Source organism: Capricornis sumatraensis, chromosome 7 (assembly GCF_032405125.1).
Source record: "Capricornis sumatraensis isolate serow.1 chromosome 7, serow.2, whole genome shotgun sequence".
NCBI lineage: Eukaryota > Metazoa > Chordata > Mammalia > Artiodactyla > Bovidae > Capricornis > Capricornis sumatraensis.
Genome location: NC_091075.1, coordinates 22,612,218 through 22,623,761, shown reverse-complemented (window position 1 = coordinate 22,623,761; position 11,544 = coordinate 22,612,218).

Here is an 11,544-nt window from a genome sequence, read left to right as displayed (position 1 = left end):
CCCTGGCTCCTCTTCACTAGCAATAGCTAAGCAAGTACATGTCAAGTGCTGTTGAGCTACAGAAAAGCTACACAAGCATCTACCTTCAAAGACTTTAGCACAGAGTCAGGATGACAAGCTTTGAGAGCAGCACCTATGCCTGACCAGGTCCCTTCAGGGGGTCTCATTGCTCCCAGGATCAAGGTCAATCTCCTGGCCAGGGTTTACAACATCCTTGGTGATGGCCCCAGGCTTCCGGTTCTGGTCACATCTCCTGCCCCTCCTCTGGCCCCTATCTTCAGTCCCAATTTACCCTTTAGACATATTGACTCTCCTTAGTTCCCCACTGCAGCGATTCTTTATGGAACATTTCCCAACACCCAATGCAGGTTAGTATCTCTCCCCTACAGCCCTGCCTCCCATCTCACACCACTCATCAGGCTATGATGGCTTGCTTAGGTCCTCAAAAACAGGGCCAGGGGTCTCTAGAGGTCCTGGTTTTACTTCCCACCCCTCAATTCCCCACCTAGTGTCTGTCATATAGGAGGAATTCAAATGATACCGAATAACAATTTCCTAAAAGGATTTATTGTGAAGGTGTATCAATATAGAGTTGCAGAGGCTTGAAGCCCCATGAATGCTGTTGCTCTTAAGAGGTACAAAGCTCAAAGGAAGGAGACACAGACACTGAGCAGCCTAGGAAGGTGACACTTAAGCTACCTGGAAACATACAAGAGCTTTGCTGAGTAGCAAGCAAAGGGGAGGTTCAACAGTAAATCTTTGAACTTGAAAGGGAAAAGAATAAAATGCAAAATGAAAGAATAACCTGAATCTACATAATAATCCAGTTTATCAAAATATATGTCCTGGGTACAAACTGTGTTCAGGGCAACTTGGAAGATAAATGAAAGCATATGAAAGAACCATCACCCTGGGAGGTGGCGTGAGCCTTAGTGTGAACAATGAAATAAAAGTGTGAAATAAGTAGTTGCCAAATACGAGATCAAACAAGCCTCTCGATTATTCAGAGGAACAAGAGGTCCCTGGGAGGGGCTGTTCCCAGAGGAAGCTGTGCACAAGAGGTGAGATCTGAGCTGGGCTTTGAAGGATGGAGGAGTTTGGTTAGGTAAATGTGTCTTAAGCACCCAGCCATGTCAGACTCTTTGCACCCCCATGGATGGTAGCCCACTAGGCTCCTCTGCCCATGGGATTTCCCAGGCAAGAATACTGCAGTAGGTTGCCATTCCCTGCTCCAGAGGATCTTCCCAATGCAGGGATCAAACCCGTGTCTCCTGGATCACCGGCATTTTCTTTACTGTCTGAGCCACCAGCAAACCCCAGATGGATTTGGAAATGCTGTCTGTCTGGCCCTCTTTAGCAAGCTCCCCCCACAAACTGTAAGACGGGACCTGTCTCCTCTGGACAGTTTTCTTTTACAGTTATCAAACGTCCAAGGACTGGGAGGCAAAGGGGTAAAGCAGACAAAATATTGGCTCTGAATAAACCTGAGTTTGATTCCTGGTTCTGTGCTTTTTGGCACGATTTCCTCATCTCTGTTAAGCAGCAGTAGTAGCAGGCCTCTCCCAACGGTGGCTGCAAGGACTGCATGAGCTAAGCGTGGGAATGTGTCCAGCAAGGCGCCCAGGGCACAAGAAGCCTGGCTCTTCCAGACAGTTCAGAGACGCTGCGGGGAGCATGAATTTGTGCTTACCAGTTTAAAATCATTATCTTAGACAAGAGGAAGTGGAACAGAAAAGGGGAGAGGCCAGAGAAAGACACTTTTTAAAGAGTTAGATAAGCAGAGGAAATAAGAAAAGGCCACAAACATAAAACCCCAGAGAGTATATATCTTTAAAAGCAACAGAGATAAAGGAAAGTGTTGAACTGACAGAGGAAGCTGATGACACTGAGAGAGCTCACCCCAAAGGCTTGAAGCCTTGAATGAAAGAATTAGTAAAGAGACCTAAGACAGAAAGCATACATTTCACCCCCCGACCCAAACTGAGGAAGTGAAAAATCAAAACTAAGGGTTAAATGTTGACAAAAATCTATAAAAATCAGCAAATAAAAAACTTTTTTTTTTAATAAAAAAATTGTAGGGAAAAGGAGAATAGATATTTAGGACAGGTCATGGTGAGTAGCAACGAAGAGGGGGTGTGAGGATAGGCTTTGCTGATGCTGGTGTTAGCGCTGTTCTTGCTTGCTGGTATCTTTCAGAAATGAAACCAAAGACAGGAGTCAAAGCAAGCCTGGAGTATTTATGGTCTACGAAAATGGAGAAGGCCAAATGTTGGCCCAAAGAAAAGCTAACAAGGAAAAAAAAATAATAACCCTTGCATCATTCTGAATGGTGTGTTAATAACAGCTGGGAAGTGAGCACAGTAAATCCCGAGCTGGGAGAGTTTGCCTCTGGAGAGAAGTTGCACAGATGCAGCTCACCACTTGCCAGAGGAATTCAGTTCTCAACTGGGGCGGATTCAAGCCAAGGTCACGACCTCCTACATAGATATTGAGAACAGCTGGTGTGGAGTCGACCTCTAGCTGGGTCTCTGACCTGTGACTACTGGGACCCGATGAAACAGAACATAGCTAGGAGACAATTCTTTCTGACTCTAACCCGAGGCTGAAATCTGTAACACACAGGCTGGGGGCCAAGTCTACCCTTCCTCTTCTCCTGGGGCTCTGGGTCCCTGAGTCAGCCTTGGCGGCAGGGTGGGCAAAGGACCCAAAGGGTCTGTGTATATGGGGTTCGTGACAGCAAAAAGGTCCTGGGAAGCTGTAAAATCACATAGAACAGATGGCTAAAAAACAGCCATCTCCAAATCAGAACCAGACCCATTTTTCCCCTGGTTTGACCCCCTTGCATTTTGTTGCTAAGTCATGTCTGACTCTTTGCAACCCCATGGACTGCAGCACGCCAGGCTTCCCTGTCCTTCACCATATCCTGGAGTTTGCTCAAACTCATGTCCATTGAGTCAGTGATGCCATCCAACCATCTCATCCCCTGTCGCCCCTTCTTCTCCTACTCTCAATCTTTCCCAGCATTAGGGTTCTTCCAACGAGTCAACGCTTTCTTAAAGACATCCTATGTGGAAGAGGCAAATGAGGGTAGCGGTCAAGTTAAACATAGGCATGGTTTGACTGCTAGGCCTGAGTTCAAATTGAGGGTTCCATCAATTATGAGCCTGTAATTAACTGCCAAGCTAGTTAACATCCCTATGTTTGAGTTTATCAGGGGGGAAAGTGGGGAAAATGATACCTATACCTCAGAAACAGGGTTGAAGGGTTAAATAAGACTGTTCATGGATGTCAGTTCTCAGCAGTGTCTGTCACTATGTCCTCAGCAAATAGTGGTTAGTATTCCATAAATCTGGATTTTTCCCTGGCATTGATTAATTTTAAACTAAAACTTTTAGTTTCAAAAGGTAACAAAGTTCTACTACAAGTGCACTCAACAACATAGAGGAATCTCACAAAATGCTAAAAAAAAAAGCTAGAAACAAAAAAATGCTGGAAAAAAAGTCAAAGGTCTACTAGCACCCAAGAGAACACCCAGTCAAGAAAAAGACACATGCACAGTGGTAGGACATTCTCTGCTGTTTCACTTGCTCTTGCCCTACCACCTCCCGGGAAAGGCGGGGTCCCTGGATGAGGCAGATTCTTCATCTGGAAAAGGCGGCATCCCGGTTTCCAATTCCCTCCTGTGTCCCGTGTCACAGGAGACCTCACCTGCAACATTCTAGCCTCTCTGGGGTCCACCTGAACCCCCCGTCTCTGTTTCATCTACCTTAAAGCTCAGCTGGGAGAAGGAATAGGAGGGGCTCACAAAAGTCACCAGGAGACAGAGACTAGGTACTGGTGAAGACACACACAAAAGGCAATCAAAGGCCTCGCAGAGATGCTGGTGAGACTCCCCGGAGAAGTAAAACATTCAAGGGCAGCTGCGTGTGTGTGTGTGTGTGTGTGTGTGTGTGTGTGTGTGAGGGGAGGTATGTACGTGATTTTAAAAGTTATGCATGGGCCCAGACAAAACTCATGCTTGGAAAAGATCTTAGGTTTTCAACTCAGGCTTATCCCAAGGCCCAGAGCACACTGAACTTAGCAAAGGATGACCACAGCACAGAGCCAGTTTACAGTGACTGGGAGAGATTGCTGCTTTCCCAAATGCCCAATTTAAAAAATCACAAGGTACACAAAGAAACAGGAAAATACGGTCCATTCCAAATAAGAAAATAAACTGGCAGAATGCACCTCTAAAAGCACAGGCATCAGATTTACCAGACAAAAACTGTAAAACAACTATCTTTTTCAACAACAAAACACACAACCCAATTAAAAAATGGGTGAAGGTCTTGAATAGACATTTCTCCCAAGAAGACATACATGAAAAAATGTTCAACATCAGTAATCATCCCAGAAATGCAAATCAACCACAACAACCATCAGGATTTCCATAACAAATGTAGGCAAGGATGTGAAGAAATTGGAATTCTTATGCACTGCTAGTAGGAATATAACATGGTTCAATCACTGTGGAAAGCAGTCTGGTGGTTCTTAAAAAAAAAAAAATCAAACAGAATTGCCATACCATCTAGCAATTTCACTTCTGGGTGCGTACCCAAAATAATTAAAGAGACACTCAAATATATGTACACCCATGTTCATACCTAACATTATTCATAATAATGGAAGTGGAAGCAGCCCAAATATCCACTGACAGGTGAATGGTATTATAGATAAATATTTGTGCCCTTCTCCCCAACTAACACATTGAAATCCTAACCCCTAATGCCATGGTGTTAGTAGGTGAGGTCTTCAGGAGGTAATTAGGTGATGAGGCTGGAGACTTCAGGAATGAGATTAGTGTCCTTACTGGGAGAGACGCTAGAAATTGCTCTCTCTCTGCTTCCCAATATGTGGAGATACAACGAGAAGGCAGCCACCTGTAAAACAAGAAGTGGACCTCAACCAGACTCAAGATCTGCTGGCACCTTGATCTTTGACTACCAGGCTCAAGAAGTATAAGAAGCATATGTTTGCTGTTTGAGCTACCCAGTCTATGGTAATTTGTTACAGCAGCCCAAACTGACTAAGACAAATGGGAAAATATGTATAAGCAGTATGTGTATATATGATGGAATATCATGAAGTCACAAAAATGAGATTTTGATACACGCTACAACATGGGGCTTCCCTGCTGGCTCAGAGGTTAAAGAGTCTGCCTGCAATGTGGGAGACCTGGGTTCGATCCCTGGGTTGGGAAGATCCCCTGGAGAAGGAAATGGCAACCCACTCCAGTATTCGTGCCTGGAGAATCCCATGGACGGAGGAGCCTGGAGGGCTACAGTCCACGGGGTCACAAAGAGTCGGACATGACTGAGTGACTTCACTTTCACTTTCACAACATGGATAAACCTTGACGACATTGTCCGGGTGAAATAAGCCAGGCACAGAATGACAAATACATAATTTCACTTATATGATGTATAAGTGCCTAGAGCAGTCAGATTTAGGACACAAAACTGAATAGTTGTTGTCAGGGTTGGGTCTGGGGGGAAATGGGAAGTCAGTGTTTAACGGGTAGAAAACTTTAGTTTGGGAAGTCAAAACATTTCTGAATTATTTCTGAATTATTCTGAACATTTCTCCATTCTTCAATGGAGATGTTTGCACAACAATGTGAATGTACTTAATGCCACTTAACTACATACCTAAAAACTGCTAAAACAAAAAAAACTTCTGTTATGCATATTTCATCACAATAAAAATTACAAAATAAAACCTAAATTGAAAACGTGGACTTTAACAAATGTGACTTAAAGTCTATCCCCGGTGGCTCAGTGGTAAAAGAATCCAGCTGCCAGTGCAAGAGACACAGGTTTGATGCCTGATACAGGAGGATCCTACATACCTCAGAGTGGCTAAGCCTGTGCTAAATCCAGCTAAGCCACAACTCCTGAGCCTGTGCTCTAGAGCCTGGGCTGGAGTTGCAACTACTGAGCCCACATGCGCCAACTACTGAAGCCCAAGTGCCCTAGAGCCCATGTTCTGCAATAAGAAAAGCCACTGCAATGAGATGCCCATGCCCTACATCTAGAGAAAGCCCTAGCAGCAGCAAAGACCCAGCACAGCCAAAAATAAACAAAATTATTTCTTAAAAATTGGTCCCATTGTGCCCTCTTCTAAACACACTACCTCCTGAAGCCCTTCCAATGTTTTTCACGTATTTATACCTTCAACAAATATTTACTGAACACTGATCATGTGCCAGATTCTGTTGTAGACACAAGAGATACAACAGCTTAAAAGTAAGAACAAAAAATCTCTGTGCTGCTGGACATTTACATCATCTAAGTCAGGAATTCTGGAGCTGCTAGTGCCTGTGTGAAGCAGCGGTCAGCACTGCACAGCCAAGCATTTTCATAGCAAAGATTCCAAATGATGATCCTCAGTGGGGCTTCCCTGGTGGCTCAGATGGTAAAGAATCTGCCTGCAACGCAGGAGACCTGGATTTGATCCTTGGGTCAGGAAGATCCACTAGAACAGGGAATGGCAATCCACTCCACTGTTCTTGCCTGGGAAATCCCATAGACAGAGGAGCCTGATGGGCTACAGTCCATAGGGTCACAAAGAGTCAGACATGACTGAATGACTAACACATTTACTTTCAATACCAATTCAACTGAGCACCTATAATATGCCAGGCATAGTGTAAGAGAGCTGGATGGAAGGATAAACACGACTCAGTTCTAGCCTTTACAGGCTTCTTTTTAAGTCCAACTGCATGTAGAATGCATGCGTTCAAGGAGTGTTCAGATGCTTATGTGATGACCATTCACAGTATTTTAAGATCAAGGTATAGAACTTGTCAAAGGCTACGTTTTCTTCCCCCATGTAGCCTGTGATATTACTCATATGTTTGTGTCTTGGGAAGTTGTAAGCTTAGTAAGGTTATTAATCATCACTAATATTTATAGAGAATTTTACCATAGACCAAAGATTGCTATAAATGCATTACATGGATTAACTTTTTCAGTTCTCACTAATCACCATTTGTAAGAGAGAGAAGGTCTTTTTTTCCTTTTCAAATTTTATTTTTTTTCACTATCACTATCTTAAGGAAGTCCTGTTATTCTCTCCATTTTACAGTTGAGAAAATGGAGACATGGAATTGAAAGATCACAGAGCTAAAAGGTGGCTCCAGAGCCTGATGGAAAGGAAGGCAGATGTGAGGGATTCTCTTTTATCTGGCAATAATCTCTCTAGCTGACCAGTCAGAACAGTCAGAGACCCAGTAAATCAGCCCTTTGCCCTGCTGTCCAATTTTTAACAGAGCTCCCAGGTGGCCACATGTCTGATTAGCCTCATCTAGGACCTTCAGCAGAGTCCTGTGGATGGTGTCTGGGCTCCATTAATGAATTGGCTAAGAAACACTGCCCATTAATTTTTTGCTCCCTGGTAATGGGATCTGGGTCAGTAAGAAAGGGTGAGGGGAAGGGAAAGAGAAAAATGGTCTCAGGTTCAATGACACAGGTAAGAATGTTGAGTGTACATGCATCACACTCCCATTACAGCCCCCAGTTGGGCCATGCATTTCTCAGACCTTCTGAAAAGAGTCCGTGGAAAACATTACACGGAGATGTGGTCTTACAATACCTGGGATCCTGCTCCGTTCAGTGCTTCCAGCTCTGAATGACAAAAGCATACTTTGTGGGTGTGGGTGGGTGTGTGGTTCCAGGCATAAGCCAGCAGCTGATGTCAAGAGACTCGCCTACCCCTTGGTATATTCAACAGCAGTGAATCACTCGCTCTCATGGTAACCATTCACAACCAGAGTTTTAGAAGAGGGAAAACCCCCAAGGCTGCACAGAATGACACTCTGCAACGGAAGGACAGAAAGACACCCAGAAGCCACTCACTGAATATAACCATGAGATCTTTCAGAGAAAAGAGCGTTGTTCAGCATTTCTGAGTCATTATTAATGTGAGCCAACTGGAAACAGAAAGAATGACTCAAGAGAGCACTACCTAGCCTGGAAACGGGGTCACTGAGTCGGGGGTGGGGAAGGGCTGAGTGTGAGGATGGCGGGAGGAAGCAAGACATGAGAATGATGTTTCCTCAATGCTGATGCTCTTCTCAAGTATTTTTGATGACACCAGTGCTCCGAGAAGGCCAGAAACTCGAAAGTGGCAGACGTCCAAGCCCCCTCACAGCTGTAGAGGCAAAGCCCAGAAATGGAAGAATTTGACCTTACAATTGAGCGGGTATAGTATCTACATTTGATCATCAGAGAGGGGAAAAATGAACAGGGCTAGGCCAGAAAACTCCTTTACCTACTTTCTCTTTTAAATCAGGTACAGGGATTCAATATATCAATTAATGAGGGAACTGGGGAGAGAGGAAGTAGTCAGGAAAGAGGAGGAGGGAAAGAAAGGAAAAACAGGGGCATGGGGAGAGGAATAGCTCCTTTTACCCACAAGGAAACCAGGAAGTTAAGAACTTCCAAACAGGGAAAGGGAGCTATTCCTAATTCCTTCTCTCTACTTTCTCTCTCTCCCTCCAAACAAAATGCTCAGTCTAGGCTTAATACGATCACATTTTATATGTGTTTCTGGTTTGTTTATATCATTCCCCACCAGGGAAAATTACGGAGAAGGCAATGGCAGCCCACTCCAGTACTCTTGCCTGGAAAATCCCATGGACGGAGGAGCCTGGTGGGCTGCAGTCCATGGGGTCTCGAAGAGTTGGACATGACTGAGCGACTTCACTTTCACTTTTCACTTTCATGCATTGGAGAAGGAAATGGCAACCCACTCCAGTGTTCTTGCCTGGAGAATCCCAGGGACGGTGGAGCCTGATGGGCTGCCGTCTCTGGGGTCGCACAGATTTGGACACGACTGAAGCAACTTAGTAGCAGCAGCAGGGAAAATTAAGTGTGATGAAGGAGAGAAGTGAGAGGCGGGGGTAAACATACATCTATTCCAACATGCAGGGTCAGCTCTGGGGTGTTTTGTGTGTAGCTCCGCATGTTGCCTGGAATTCTCCCCCTTTCAGCTAGTGGACTGGACAACCTTGACTGGCAAGAGGTATTCATTTTCCTTTTAGAATAAGCCCCTCCCACTTTCACGCTTCCCCATATGGACCTAGGCATGTTTATGCTCACCTTCAAGGTGAGAGAGACCCTAGTCCTGGTTCTCTGCAAAAGGCAGTGTGGAGTCAAAGGCGTGAGACACACTGAGCCACAATCCTAATAAATAATCTGCTTCATTTTCTCGGAGTTGATGACATCCAGGTCCGACTTCATGGGCACACAACCAGCATGGTCACATAGGGCCCATGTTCAGACAGCCCCATACTTGGGGTTTAATTGTCTTGCTGTCACTCCCTTGAATGGCTTAAACTTTTTTTTTTTTTTTTGGTCACTTTTTTTTTTAATTGAAGGATAATTACATTGCAGAATTTAGTGGTTTTCTGTTCAGTCATACATCGACAAGAATCAGCCATAGGGGTATCCATGTCCCCTCCCTCCCGAACCTCCTCCTTCCCATTTCCCTCCCCATCCCAGCCTTCTAGATGGTCACAGAGCCCCTGTTTGAGTTCCCTGAGTCATACAGCAAATTCCCATTGGCTATCTGTTTCACATATGGTATTGTAAATGGCCGTCACTTTCTCCATACCCCCTCCCTCCTCCCCTCCCCCTGTGTCCATTAGTCTGTTCTCTATGTCTGTTTCTCCATGGCTGTCCTGAAAATAAATTCATCAGTATCATCTTTCTAGATTCCATATATATGTGCCAGTACATGATATTTATATTTCTCTTTCTGATTGACTTCACTCCGCATGATAGGCTCTAGATTCCTGCACCTCATTAGAACTGACTCAAATGCCTTCCTTTTTATGGCTTGTATATATGTACCACAACGTCTTTATCCCTTCATCTCTAAATGGACATCTAGGTTGCTTCCTCGTTCTAGCTATTGTAAATAGTGCTCCAGTGAACATTGGGGTACATGCGTCTTTTTCAGTTTTGGTTTCCTCAGGGCATGTGCCTAGGAGTGGGATTGCTGGGTCATATGGTGGTTTTATTCCTAACTTTTTAAGGAATCTCCATACCATCTTCCATAGTGGCTGTATCAATTTACATTCCCACCAGCAATGCAAGAGGGTTCCCTTTTCTTCACACCTTCTCCAGCATTTATTGTTTGTAGGCTTTTTGATGATGGCCATTCTGACTGGTGTGAGGTGGTATCTCACTGTACTTTTGATTTACATTTCTCCAACAATGAGGGATGTTGAACATCTTTTCATGTGTTTGTTAGCCATCTGTATGTCTTCTTTAGAGAACTGTCTGTTTAGGTCTTTTCCTCACTTTTTGACTGGGTCATGTGTTTTCCTGGTATTCAGTTGTATGAGCTGCTTGTATATTTTGGAAATTAATTATTTTCAGTTGTTTGCTCTTATTTTCTCCCATTCTGAGGGTTGTCTTTTCACCTTTTTATAGTTTTTTTTTTTGCTGTGCAAAAGCTTTTAAGTTTAACTAGGTCCCACTTGTTTATTTTTATTTTCATTACTCTAGGAGGTGGGTCATAGAAACTCTTGCTTTATGTCATCAAGTGTTCTATGTTTTTCCTCTAAGAGTTTTATAGTTTCTGGTCTTACATTTAGGTCTTTAATCCACTTGAGTTTATATTTGTGTATGATGTTAGGAAGTGTTCTAATTTCATTCTTTTGCATGGAGCTGTCCAGTTTTCCCTGCATCACTTATTGAAGAGGGTATCTTTCCCCCATTGTATATTCTTGCCACTTTTGTCAAAAATAAGTCATCCATAGGTGTGTGGGTTTATCTTTGGGCTGTCTTCTTCTATTGGTCTATACTTCTGGTTTTGTGCTAGTACCATACTGTTGTGATGACTGTAGCTTTGTAGTATAGTCTGAACTCAGGAAGGCTGATTCTTCCAGCCTCATTCTCAAGACTGGAAAGTCTTCAACTGTTTGAGTGCTTTTTGTAGATGAAGTCCAGTGGGACAGTAGAAAATGTGCTGAGCACTTGCATCCTGGCTCATGGCACCTCAGGCCCCACCCAGCCTGCTACCTGCCTTCTACCCGCTGACTACAGCTCCCCACTGTTCCAAGCAGGTTGTGGGGGAGGACTGGGGTCACGCAAGCATGCCAGGTGGCATCTCAGGGCAGACCATGACCAAGGCTGGAGGGAGGCACCTTGGTGTGAATTGTGAATGGCTGGCCAGAGCCCATATCAGCAGGGAAAGCGTCTCACCCACTCAGCCCTGATCCAGGTACCATACTCCTCCCAGAGGGGAGGGTTCAAGATGCTTGCATGTCCTCTTGTGTGTCACTGCAGAAAAGTGATGCTCCTGGCTCAACTTCCCCAGACCTGGCCCTCAGTCAAGGTAGAGCTGAGAGGACTGGCTGCTGGGAGGAAGTGAAAGAGGCTGCATGGCAGAGTGTGGGCCTCAGGTACCTATGAGGATCAACACTGTCCTCTCCAATAGCCCTGTATACTGGGGGGAATCTCCTCTTCCTCCTTCCATCCTTCCTGAGTCTGG